At 46.3% G+C, this 13,460-nt stretch overlaps 1 protein-coding gene and 1 pseudogene across 1 annotated transcript in view; both read left to right on the top strand.

Annotated features, from left to right (window-relative positions):
• Positions 1-13,460, top strand: part of LOC147888992 (uncharacterized) — a 341,849-nt pseudogene that overhangs the window by 135,960 nt on the left and 192,429 nt on the right.
• LOC147888993 (uncharacterized) overlaps positions 1-13,460 on the top strand; it is a 29,212-nt gene that overhangs the window by 10,469 nt on the left and 5,283 nt on the right. The window lies entirely within an intron of this gene.

A 13,460-nucleotide genomic window follows, 5' to 3' on the forward strand; every position in this document is an offset into this window, starting at 1 on the left:
GCTGGTTATGATATTTTTTATGCTGGTACAATGCACTTTTCGGGGGTTTGTATGCTTGTAAAACATGATATACAGCCCACGGTGGCACACAATGATCCTCAAGGTCGATGGATGGTGATCAGGTGCACCTGGCAGGATACTCTCTATGAAATAGCATCTGTTTATGCCTCGCAAACTTCTGCGACTAGAGCTCAAATGTGGGATTCCCTCAAACAATACCCATGGCTTTCCAATGCTTTTTTGTGTGGAGACTTTAACAATTCGCCTGCCCCCCAAGATAATACTACTCATCGCTCTCACATGATCCCCACTGAGTTCCGACATTGGGAAGATATGCTCTCATCTCTCCATGCTGAAGATCTATGGCTCTCAACAAGGGACACAGATATGGGTTATACATATCATCACAATGCTTTTAATCATTACTGGGCTCGACTTGACAGATGGTATTTGCTGCATGCTCAGCAGTATGCTGATCTTACATGCACATTGCGGATTGATCACTCCCTCCTGCTATCTGATCATTTCCCGGTATGCTTGACATTATCAATAGCACGTCTGACAGATGATATGCCTTTTTTTGGTCATCGCTTGTTCCATGTTAATAGTGCCTACTTGCTTCATCAACAATTTCAGAACATGGTGAGAGTGGCTGTCCGTCCCCTCCTCTCACATGCTCAGGAGGATATGGATTTTGCTTGGATCAGCCTTGCTCATCGTTTACAGGCTGTTATTCAAGACTATGGACGGAGTTACATGGAAAACCTTCGGCTCAAGATAAAATGGGCTCAATCCCACAAGCAGCAAATGGATGCAATCAGTTCTCATAGGCAGCTTACTTCTTCTGAACAGGATTCTTGTGCTTATGCGGCTCATATCATCCATCAAAATGATCTTCGCAAATTAAAGAAGTGGCAAATCCGAGCTCGTATGAAACCCCTTTTGGATAAGGGCTGCTCCTCCAAAGCCTTTTTTAAAAGTCTCCATGCGGATAGGCGAAAGGAGGATATTTGCAGGCTCAAGAAAGCTGATGGCACCTGGACCACTTCCAAATCAGACCTGGAATTGCAATGTTTTAGTCACTTTCAGCAGCTCCTTTCTTCTCCACCTGATCATTTGATGCAAGTAAATGCAGCCAGGTCTCGATTTCTTATGCATGTTCAGCCCATAGTATCTCGGGAACAGGCCCTTACATTGGAGCAGCCTTTTATGCTTAGTGAACTGGAAGATGCTTTGAGTCATCTACGCAAAAGCAGCTCCCCTGGTTGGGATGGACTGACTGTTGAATTCTTCCGTGCATTTTGGGGTGATCTCAAGATTACTCTCCTTCTAATGATCAATCATGCTTGGGCAGAACAATCTCTACCTCCATCCTGGAAACATGGCCTTGTAAAATTGATTCCCAAAAAAAGGTTGTGTGAGACGATGGCTGATTGGCGGCCTATTTCCCTCATGCCTGTCATTTACAAACTCATTGCTAAAATGATTGTCCTCAGGGTTCGCTTCCTATTGCAAGCAGGACTTCATCCTAGGCAGTATGGGTTTGTCCCCAGGAGGCAGATCACTGACAATATCTCCAATGCCTTGCTTGCGATTGAGTATGCTAAATATTCTAAACAAGATGTTCTCATTCTGCAAGTAGACATTGCGAAAGCTTTTGATACTGTCCATTGGGATTTCATCTCTCAAACTATGCAAAAATTGGGATTTGGCTCTCGACTTGTCCACATCATTTACTGGCTTTATTCTCATGCCACTGCACAGTGCTTGCTTGGTGGTGGGTTGTCAAGAACCTGGACTATGACTCGCTCAGTGAGACAGGGTTGCCCTTTCAGCTCCTTACTGTATGCCATTGCTACCCATCCGTTACTCTTGCATATGGACTATCTGGCAGATACAGGACAGCTTCATGGTTTGCAAATTCCAGGGGCAAAGTCTTTTCTTGCACAGGCCTATGCTGATGATTCATTCTTCATGCCAAGGAATTCTCAAAGTGATCTTTCTTGTTTGATGCATACACTGAATGACTTTGGTATAGCTGCTGGACTGCATATCAATTTTCAGAAATCAAAACTTCTAGCTTTGAAAGAAGCTGATTGGCATGCACTGTTTTGGCCAGGCCACATTATCTCTTCCTTTACTATTGTCAGACATCTCGGATACCCCATTGGCTGGAATATTACTCCGCAACAACAGCTCAAATGGGTGCTTCAAAAGATCAATAAGAAGCTGGAATACTGGCATTTGTCCACTTGGCCTCTACATGTTCGACTCCGGATAGTACAGTCCATCATTATGGCATATGTGCAATTTTATCTGCCTCTTCTTCCTTGGTCTTTCAAGCATTTGGCTTCTTATATGTCCCAAGCTATGGAGATATTTTGGAAAAGTAAATCTCTTAAAAAAGCTTTGAGACTACTACCTATGCTGTCTATTTGTTCACCCAAGACTCATGGGGGGCTGAATATTCTCAATCTCCAGGTTCATATGTTGGCAAGAAAGAGCACTATGATTGCTGATTTTTTTCAGCAAAACCAACCATGGGCTATTATGTTAGCAGCTATGTGTGGAAACATGGCTTCCCATGCATATGGGCATTGGATTACAGATCACTGGGAAGCAGTTTTGTCTAATTTTCAGGGAAAAATTCCTGGTTGCCCTGTTTCTACTGCTTTTATTCATGATTGGAAGAGAATTCTTTCATATGCAAAATGGACAGGTGCTTCCTCTCGTCATGGCAACTCCTTTCGATTGGAAAGCATCCATTGGAGCAAGGTGTTTGCATCGCCTCTCGCTTTACAGGCACCTATCAAAGCATATAATCTCATGAAATTGGGCATAAGATTTGTTGGTGATGTTGTGGATCAACAAGGCTATACACTTTCATTTCCACAAGCTTGCAGGACATTTTCCTTGGGTCTGCATCATAGATCCATTTGGAGAACACTTTCAATTATGATGCAGCCATTTGTTCCGGTTCCTCCACTGTTTGCACAGGACAGATTAATGGACTGGAATTTGACTTCCATACCTCCTGCTGCATATACACTTTCGATACACAATCTGACTGCCTCGAAGGTTTACAGATTTCTTCTTCCACAGCCATGGATTGACAAGCATGCCAACACTCTTTGGAATTTGGATAGGCCTTTATCTTGGTGGCAATCCCGTCTCATGAAAATCTGGAAAACCAAATTGCCATTGAAACAGAGGCTTTTCTTTTGGAGATGTATAGTGGGAGCCTTTTCCATTGGGGTGAAATTGGCAGCTCGCCGCATTGCTTCTCCTTTTTGCCCCCGTTGCTCTCATCCTCGCGAGACAGTTCCTCACTTATTATGGTTTTGCCCGCACTCTCGCACATTGATCACTCAGGTTTCTCATTTACTGCGGCTTCGGTTCCCTTCTATCAGATTTGGGAAACTTTTCTGGATGTTTGGATGCTGCTCATCTCAGATGTCTCCATTACTCCTTTTCTTTCATTGGACTCGCTTTTGGGTATTATGGACCATCTGGACACAGAGACTGCACTCTAGGATGGGTCAACAGTTTCCTCAGGCATATATTTTCTTCAGAATGTCCCTTAAGCAGTCTTTACATGACAGTATTGCTGCAAGGGATTTGGATGCTACTTGCCTTGAAGTGTTCTCTACTTGTTTTTGAGTTCTTCTATTGGGCTCTCTTTCGGAGTTCTTTGCTAGTGTGTGGGAGACTTCCCATATTGTAAATTTATGAGCATATAAATACAATGGATTTTACCAAAAAAGTGTGTGTGTGTAGTAGAGTGGTGTGGATTCTTCTACTACACACACACACACACACACACACACACACACACACACACATGTGACTCCCCTAGATGCACATATGCACCTTAGAGCAAGCCCTTGATTACATTTATCCCAACATACCCCCCCTCAAGGATTTGCCTCTTGCTATGTCAAGGATACATAGTTTCTCATGCCATCTCATGGTGGTCACACATGCCATCTCATGGTGGTCACGTCTATGGCTAGGATCTCATGTTAGCAAAGGTGCCCAAGGGTCAGGTTTACAAAAATGGGATAGACCAAACACATATCACAACGTCTACATCATATGGTGGCCAGAGGTGATTTACAAAAGACAAAACACATGACATTCTTTTTGGAGTACTACTCCAGGCAGAGAACCTCAAAATTTGACCAAGTGATGATAAGTAAAATTTAAAAGACAGTGCTCAAAAGGCATAGTCCTTGTCTTCTACCACAAAGTTTGATTCTTCATTTGTTGATGGAGTTCTCTCTTCAACCAAATTTGTCATGTTTTTTTTCTTCTCATTATAAAACTTCTTTGAATGATTATTCTTGCCACAATAAGTGCAAGGGTTGATTTTATAACAATCCTTCTCAAGATGATTATTTTTCCCACAATGCTTGCATGCCTTGTACTTGTTCTTTGATGAAAACTTTACTGCAAGTGCTTCTGTGTGCACTTTACCCATTCTTGAAGTGTTCTTCCTTTCCTCCTCTTGTAAAGCACTGATGATGCCCTCCAGTGTGGGTTGGGGAAGATTCTTCAAAGTCGTTCACAACATTTTTTTTTTTTGCGCAAAAAGTAGTGCTAGTTATATTGCTTGAAAACGAGAGTACAAGAGGGCCTAAAGGCCAGCGGGCTGCAATCACAAAACGGATACAACCCGTGGTAACAAAATACTAATTACAAGTCTCTCAGGGCATAATCATCGGAGTGTGGACAAACAACCACGGTGGGGGGGAGTAATGCCACTGAAGACTCTGAGTAGAGTGCTAGAAGAACAGCTCTCGATGGTCCCAGTCGCGAAGGAAGCGCTGTCTCTTCTCCTTTCCTACCCGGGACTCCCCCTGAATCTGATCCCACTGACCCTTGAGCGTGTGAATGATCGTGCTCCAAATGTCCGCTAGGGTCTGGGTAGCAGAAGAAGCCTGATCTCCTAAGGTCTGCGCGCATTTGGAAGTCCAGATATGCCAGCCGACAATACTCCCTATGATCTCCCAAACTGGGTACCGAGTCATCGCTCCTGCATCTGTCTTTGTCAGATGCCAAGGGAAGTTGTCCATGTATGCCCAGGTGGCCTGCGTGATGAAGAAAATTGGATCCTGCCTGGAGAACTCATAAGCCAAGTGATGTCCCATCTCGGTGCTGCACTAGCAAACGGCTCCCCAAGTGACCGGGTGCAGCTCTCGCTAAGATCCCCATGACTCCTAGCTCGGGTGCAGCTATCGCTAAGATTCCCATGACTCCCTTCCACACTGTCTGAGCATGCGAGCAGCTCCAAAGGCAGTGCTTCAGGGACTCCTCCTGAAAACACATCTGGCAGTGCCTCTCCTGCCCCATCTACCTCAGCCAGCTGCCAACTGGTAGCCCCTTGTGGGCCACCATCCAAAGAAAGTAAGAGATCTTCCTCGGCCGCCAGCTTGCCCAAAGAGTCTTCCAGAATGTGCGAAGAAAAACCATAGATATCCCTTGGGCATACCAACTATGTGCCTGTGTGGGTAGCCTGCGCTGGAGAGCCCCAAGAGCACGCCTACCCAGTACGCGCACTGTATGAGAAGAAGGGGGTAGGGTTCTCTGAGGTCTCTAGTGGTGGCCAGTGCCACTCCCTTGGGTCCCACTCCACCTCTGTCAAGGAGCGGCCCTCCCAAATCCAGAGTCTCCAGTCCTAGTCCTACATAATCAGGGGGTCTATATGCCACGTTTTCCTTTGCAGCCCTATGATGCGAAGGCGCTGCCAGGGAAGCTGGGGGTCGATCACGGCCTCTCTGCTCTGGAGACGGCTATCATCGGCGACGGAGAAGTGAATCGAGGAGTTCGAGAAAAGGCGTGCAACCACCAAAGGAATGCCACGGGGTATGAACTGCCCTAGCCACCTCTCATCTCCCGGGAGGAGCTGTTTGGTGATCATGGGAATCCTCCAACCTGCAGGAATGGTAGCATTGATCTCCGCTCGCCGAGCCTGGATCCCACATGCCATACCTACTGCTGCTACCAGCTCGCCCCTCCAAACCGCACAGGCCTCCAAACCAGGAGCGAGCGCACAGGCCCACGTGCCTAGAGCGCCCATGGGATATGGGATCTCTCTCCAAGCTGGCGACTTGTATCATCTGTCACCTGGCTGCTCTAGATCAGGGGCTGTCTGTCTATCTCCTCTCGGTAGCTGGGGGGAACATGAGAGAGGCTGTGCCGCAACTTCCTCCAGACCGAGACGAGGCTACGGAGGAAGGGGGAATGGGGCTGAGTTAGTGGGGCAAAAGTGAAAATCCACCGGATAGACGGCTGCCACTCACCCCCTCTCTGGGGGGTACACGCGCTGAGACCATGCTGAAGCAAGAGCTTCCACGTCTACCCTCCTGGGGTAAAACCGCGGATGACTAACTTGCCAAGTAATGCCTGACTCTGCAGTTCTGGATCTATGATGCCAAGACCGCCCTCTGTCTGGGGGAGAATGACCGTCTGCCAGGCGATCCGGGCTCTGGCGGTGCCGGAACCATCTGAGCCAAACCAAAGAAAGTTCCGCACCAGTCTCCTCAGCTGGGCTACACACGATCTCGAGAAACACCAGCAAGATGCCACGTACCAAGCGGTGGCAAGAAGGACCTGGTTGACCACAAGGGCCCTGCCTGCCAAAGATAGCCGAGCCGTGCTCCAGAAGGCTAGCTTCCGTCGTATGGAGACTAGGACCGGTAAGAACTGCTAAGCCGGCGTGATATCCAGACCTACCTGGAATCCCAAGTAACGTGTCGTTTGTCCTCTAGGGATCCAGCGAAACCCCAGGAAAATACCCCACTGTGAGTTGGCTCCCGGATCCGTAAGAAAACCAACTGACTTATGCTAGTTGATTTTCGCCCCAGCGGCTAAGCATAAAACCTCTAAAGACAGTCTCACTCGCTCCAATGACTCAATATCATCCTACACATACAGGCCGTGTCGTCTGCATACTTGGAGTCCAGAAGTTCTGCATCGTCCCAAATAGGGAGGTGCATCCCTCGAAGACCACTGGTACGGGCTCGTAGGAAGTGAGTCATGGCCTCCGCAAAAAATAGGAAGAGGTAGGGCGCAAGCGGGCAGCCCTGATGCACCGAGCGCTCGAGGGTGAATCTCTCCCCCATCCTGCCGCTGATGATAACCCGGCCGACCTGTAGAGACTAGCAATACCTCTGATCCACTCGTCCGGAAAACTGAACCGAGAGAGTGTACCTTCCAAGAAGGACCAGTCTACCCTGTCGTACGCCTTCTCAAAGTCAAGAAGGAGTATGGCAAGGTGCTGGCCACTGTGCTAGGCCCACTCCGTCGCCTCTGAGAATGTGAAAATGTTGTCCAAAATGCTGCGATCTTGGACAAAACCAGTCTGGGTGTCATGGATCAAGTCATGTAGCATGGGGCGGATGTGGCTACTGATCATCTTGGCGAGGATTTTGTAGGCAGTCGAGAGGAGGGTGATAGGGCACCATTGTCTGATCTCATGACGGTCCCCCCCTTTGGGGATGAGGCAAATCAAGCCTGTGGCAAAGCTCTCTGGCATCTGTCTACTGGAGAAGATATGCTGGAAGGCTGCAAGCAAGGGATGGTGGACCTGCTCCCAGAAGGTGGGCATTTCTGCCCATCAATAGCGCTCACCGCATCCTGCATCTCTGCCACGGTGAAAGGGGCGAGAAGGGTTTCACTCATGCTAGGCTGCACGAGCGACGGTGTATACCTCCACACCTCCTCCCTGCAACGGCGGGCACGAGGGTCTGGGGGCTCCTGCTAGAACAGGGATCTGTAAAAATCTGTCGCCAAGTCCCGGACCTTGTCTGGATCTGTCCTGACACTACCATCCTGCGCTTTAAGAGATTGGAGTTGTTCCCCTACTGACCTCTGGCCATGAGTCCTGAAGAACTCTCTGCACATCCTGTCGCCTTTCCTAGCTCAAAAGGACTTGGAAGCATGAAACTGTGGGGGTTAAAGGTCACTGTGCCTTAACCCCAATTATGTACAATACTCAAACTCATATATAAATGAATGAAAAAGAAGATTAGGGTGGTTCTGCACCCACCAAAACTTGTGTGGCTCTCTGTCTCTCTCTCTCCTTCTTCCATTCTTGCTTCCGTTGAGAGCACTCTCAACTGGTATCAGAGCTCGGGTGATCTAGCTGAGCGTGCGTGAATGCTTGGAAGCTCAGCAGCTCTGTGGGAGGAAGGAGAAGCTTTGTGGGAAGCTTTGTGGGTGACTTTACTTGCATCCGAGTGTGCAGAGACCTTGGAGGAACCTTTGGAAAAGTCACTTTGGCTTTACGAAGTGGTTTTGAGAGCCTGTTAAGAGCTTTCAAAGAAAAAGTCGTTTTTTGAGCTTTTCCCTGTTCCGTTCGATGACAGAGACTCCGTATTGACTTGTGGAGGCAACTATTGCTTGCTTTTGGTGTCCACATTACTTCAGGAGCTTGGAAACACCTTCATTCTTGAATCTGAGATCATTTCAGTGGATTTCTAACTCATTGTGTCAATTCCTGCGTTTTTTGCCCGGGTGTTGGAACTCAAGTTTGGAGCAACCATTTGCAGATCTGTCAGTTCCGGTGGACTCAGGAGGTCCTAAAACTTCTATGTTGCTCATCATTCGCACTCCGGTGGAGTTTACAGATAGCTCTGTTTCCAAAAACGTTTTTCAGTCCGTGTGTTGGACCCAGTGATTGAGGCCACGGTTTCCAAAACCGTCTGTCCCATTGCGTTCCGGATGCCCAAAAACCCCTACCTATCAGTTCTTGCGTGATTCGGTGGAGGATTTTCAGAGTTATAAATCTCTGTGTATTCGATTTCGTCTCTCTGTTATGCATTTTTCATACTAAGGTTTTGAAACCTTAGATTTATGCCACATGGCAGTGGATAAGTGTTGACTCCCATTTCTCACTCATCGGTTGGGATTTTGGAGTTCTGGCAGAAGAGAGATATTTGCAGATTTTCTTGCTGAGTCCGATTATGCAATGGCGCCCATGTTTTGAAGCATCTCAGGTTCTATTTTCAGTAGCGCTCATTACCGTGGGACTATGATTTCTTGAGCATACCTTATGCAGATCACTCTGGTTGCAGTTTGAGCAGTGTGCGCTCATTCGTGGTATGCATTGGGTTGCAGTGGATGATTTATAGGCCATTTGGATGCATTGCGGTCCTTGTTGGATGCGCTGATAGGCCCAAATTGCCTTGTGGGATGCTATTTTTTATGGACGCTTTGCACATGGATGCTATTTTATGCTGAGGGACAGCTTTGACACATTGCAGGTGACGCACTGATAGTGCTATGCTCTCTTGGATGAGACATTATTGATGCATATGCCAATGGACAGTGTTTATGCTTGAGTCATTTGGCACTTATTGGCATTTTCTTTTGGGCCAGATTTGCTCATATGGATGCATAGTATATGCACATGAGTCAGATGCTTTGAGTTTTGAGTTTTGGTGATATTTCACTCTATTGTGGCATACACATTTGGGTGCACCTGGTATTTGGTGTGATTCTCTCTTGCAGGTACTAGCATTTGGGATTTTGCTTTATTTGCATCATGGCATCCTCTTCCATGCCTGAAAAGGAGTTTTTCAGCATTAAAAAGTTTGATGGGACAAACTTTTCTTTGTGGAAAGAACAGATAAGGGATGTGCTTATTCAAAAGAAGCAGATTAAACCCTTGGCAGGGATTGAAGCTAAGCCTGCAAATATGTCTGAGGATGATTGGAATGAGTTGGATGCATTAGCAAAGTCTACTATTAGACTTCATCTTGTAGAGTCAGTTTATTTCACAGTAGTAAATGAGCAGACTACGGAAGATTTGTGGAAGAAATTGTGTGCCACTTATGAAAAGGAAACTGCCTCTAATAAAGTTTACCTCATGAAGAGGTTGTTTGAGCTGCAGATGAAGGAAGGGGTCTCCATTGCTTCTCACTTGAATGAATTCAATATTATTTTCAGCCAGCTTCAGGCTCAGAAAATGAATTTTGATGCGGAGACTAAGGCAATATTTCTCTTATGTTCATTGCCATCCTCATGGGATACCTTCCGTACAGCTGTCAGTAACTCTGCACCTAGTGGAGTACTGAAATTTGATGATGTTGTGGGTAGCTTGTTGGCCGAGGAGATTAGACGGAAGTCTATGGATGGCAACAAGCAGGATGCAGCCTTAAATGTGCAAAGGGGCAGATCACAGTTCAGGGGGAAGTCCCAAGAAAGAGGGAAGTCTCGTAGCAAATCCAGGGCACGGAACATTGAGTGTTACCATTGTGGCAAGAAGGGCCATATGAAAAAGGATTGCTACAAGCTGAAAAGAGAGCAAAAGGATAAGAAAAAGAATGCAAATTGGGGTGCAAATCAAAAGGAAGAGAGTCCAAGGGAGGACAAAGGAAAAGTGAAGATCGAGGAGATCAATGCAGTCACACATGATAGTGACAATGATGTTCTCTTCATGTCTAGTTTATCTGCAGAGTTGCTTACCACTTCAGATGATGCATATTCCTAGGATTGGATTTTGGATTCTGGTGCTTCATTCCATGTTACTTCCCATAGGGAATGGTTCTCCACTTATGATAGTGGAAAGACAGGTTGTGTGCATCTTGGAAATGACTATGCATGTGACATAGTGGGAGCAGGTGACATAAAGTTTTCTTTTGCAAATGGGTCTGCATTTGTTTTGAAACATGTGAGACATGTGCCTAAGTTGACCAAGAGTCTTATTTCAGTGGGTCAGCTAGATGATGCTGGTTTTCACACCACTTTTGGATTTCAAAGTTGGAAAATTCAAAAGGGCTCTATGCTTTTGGCTAGGGGTGCCAAGTGTGGGACTTTGTATCCCTTACATGTATCAGGGGTATTTGATCATGTTGTTGCAATAACCGAGCAGCCAAGCACTTCTTTGTGGCATTGCAGATTGGGGCACATGAGCCAGAATGGAATGAAACTCTTATGCCGTTTGGGTTATGTACCACATTTGAGTTTCTCTGATTTTGAATTTTGTGAGCATTGTCTCTATGGGAAGCAGACTAAATCAGCCCATAAAAGAAGGGGAAAGAAAGAGTTTGAAATGCTTGATTTGGTGCATTCAGACGTATGTGGTCCCATGCCTACACGGTCATTAGGCGGGGCCGAATACTATGTGACATTCATTGATGATGCAACTAGGAAAGTGTGGGCTTATGCTATAGCTCGGAAGAGTGATGTATTCCAGGTATTTCAGAAATGGCTGGCCTTGGTTGAGAATCAGTCAGGTAGAATGCTTAAATGCCTACGGACTGACAATGGTGGAGAGTATCTCTCTCATGACTTTCAGCATTTCTGTGATACACGTGGGATTAAGAGGGAGCTCACATCCCCTCGTACTCCAGAGCAAAATCCAGTTGCAGAAAAGATGAATCGTACCATTCAAGAAAGGTTGCAATGCATGCTTTCCAATGCAAGTCTTTCTGGTGGTTTTTGGGCTGAGGCAATGAAGACTGCAGTGCATGTGATCAATAGATCACCTAGTAAGAGTTTGGATGGTGGTATTCCTGAAGAGGCATGGAGTGGCAAGAAGCCCTCTTACTCTCATTTGCGTATATTTGGGTGTGAGGCATATGCACATGTGCCAAAAGAGCTTCGAAAGAAGCTAGATCCTAAGTCTAGGAAATGCATCTTTCTAGGTTATGGTGAAAGTGGAGAGATGGGCTATCGTCTCTGGGATCCAGAAGCAAAGAAGATCATACGCAGCCATGATGTGGTCTTCAATGAGAAGAAGATGCATAAGGCACCCATGAGGGATGTGGAAATGAGGAGAATCACTTTCCAGGATGTGAATCCACCTACATATGTTGATAGACAGCAAGCTGTCCATGCACCAAATGTGCAAGAAATGGTGCCACCAAGTACTCCCACAGGTATACAATCAAGGGTAGATGATGGATCATCTATTGGTGGAAATGATGAGCCAAATGTGGCTGATATGCAAGTGGGACAGCAAGCTGAAATGCCCTTGAGAAGATCATCTAGAGTGTCTAGACCGCCTAATAGGTTTGTTCCAGGGGTAGACTATGTGATGCTTACTGATTGCGGAGAGCCTTCTTGCTACAGAGAGGCTATGATGCGTGAGGATCAACGCAAGTGGGAGTATGCTATGCAATCAGAGATGAGTTCACTTATGAAGAATAAGACTTGGGACTTGGTTTCTTTGCCACATGGAAAGAAAGCATTGCCATGTAAATGGGTCTACAAAATGAAGGTCACAGGTGATGATGTGCCTAGATACAAGGCCCGTTTGGTTGCTAAAGGGTTCAAGCAAGAGAAGGGTGTGGACTTTGATGAGATATTCTCTCCGGTTGTGAAGATGACCACACTTAGATGCATGCTTGGACTAGTGGCATTAGAGGATATGGAGCTTATGCAAATGGATGTCAAGACAGCTTTCTTGCATGGGGATTTGCATGAGGAAATTTACATGGTGCAGCCGGAAGGCTTTGAAGAAAAGGGCAAAGAGCATTTAGTTTGCAAGCTGAAGAAGAGTCTCTATGGTCTTAAGCAAGCACCTAGAGAATGGTATCAGAAGTTTGATGCTTTCATTCGGTCCCAGGGTTTTAGAAGGAGTGAAATTGATCACTGCCTCTACACTAAAAGGGCTAAGGATAGTAGCCTGATAATCCTGGCACTATATGTGGATGATATGCTATTGGCTAGCAAGAATACTTATGAGCTAGATGCATTAAAGGCCAAGTTGCATGAGGCCTTTGATATGAAGGATTTGTGATTTGCAGGTCATATTCTTGGTATGCGCATCACGTGTGATCGGAGTAGGAAACTCCTTTGGCTTTCACAAAAAGAGTATGTTACAAAAGTATTACAGCGTTTCAATATGGAGGGGGGGAAGGCAGTGGGTACTCCATTGCCTCCATATGTGAAACTGAGTCATACAGATAGTCCCAAATCAGATGAGGAGAGGGCCATGATGGCCAAGATTCCTTATGCATCAGCGGTTGGGAGTCTTATGTATGCTATGATAGCTACTAGACCAGACATTGCATTTGCAGTGGGAGTTGTTAGCCGGTATATGGCTAATCCAGGAAAGAGGCATTGGGAGGCAGTTAAGTGCATCATGAGGTACATGAAGGGTACCAAGGAGATGTGCATTTGCTTTGGTAAAGGAGACATGCGTGTACTTGGGTACACAGATTCAGACTATGCAAGGCATGTGGATAGTAGGAGATCCACTTCTGGTTATGTGTTCACCTTTGCAGGTGGTGCAGTGTCGTGGATGTCTCGTGCACAGAAGTGCGTTGCTTTGTCTACCACAGAGGCTGAGTATGTTGCAGCCACAGAGGGTTGCAAGGAGGCTATATGGCTTGATCGGCTAGTGGGAGATTTGGGGATTCATACAGGTATACCGACATTGCATAGTGATTCCATGAGTGCTATTCAGCTAGCACGGAATCCGGTCTTTCATGCAAAGACCAAACACATTG

The sequence above is a fragment of the Dipteris shenzhenensis genome, chromosome 21, assembly GCF_047967505.1.
Source record: "Dipteris shenzhenensis isolate YYH24624 ecotype China chromosome 21, Dip_SZ_1.0, whole genome shotgun sequence".
In the NCBI taxonomy this organism is placed as follows: Eukaryota; Viridiplantae; Streptophyta; class Polypodiopsida; order Gleicheniales; family Dipteridaceae; genus Dipteris; species Dipteris shenzhenensis.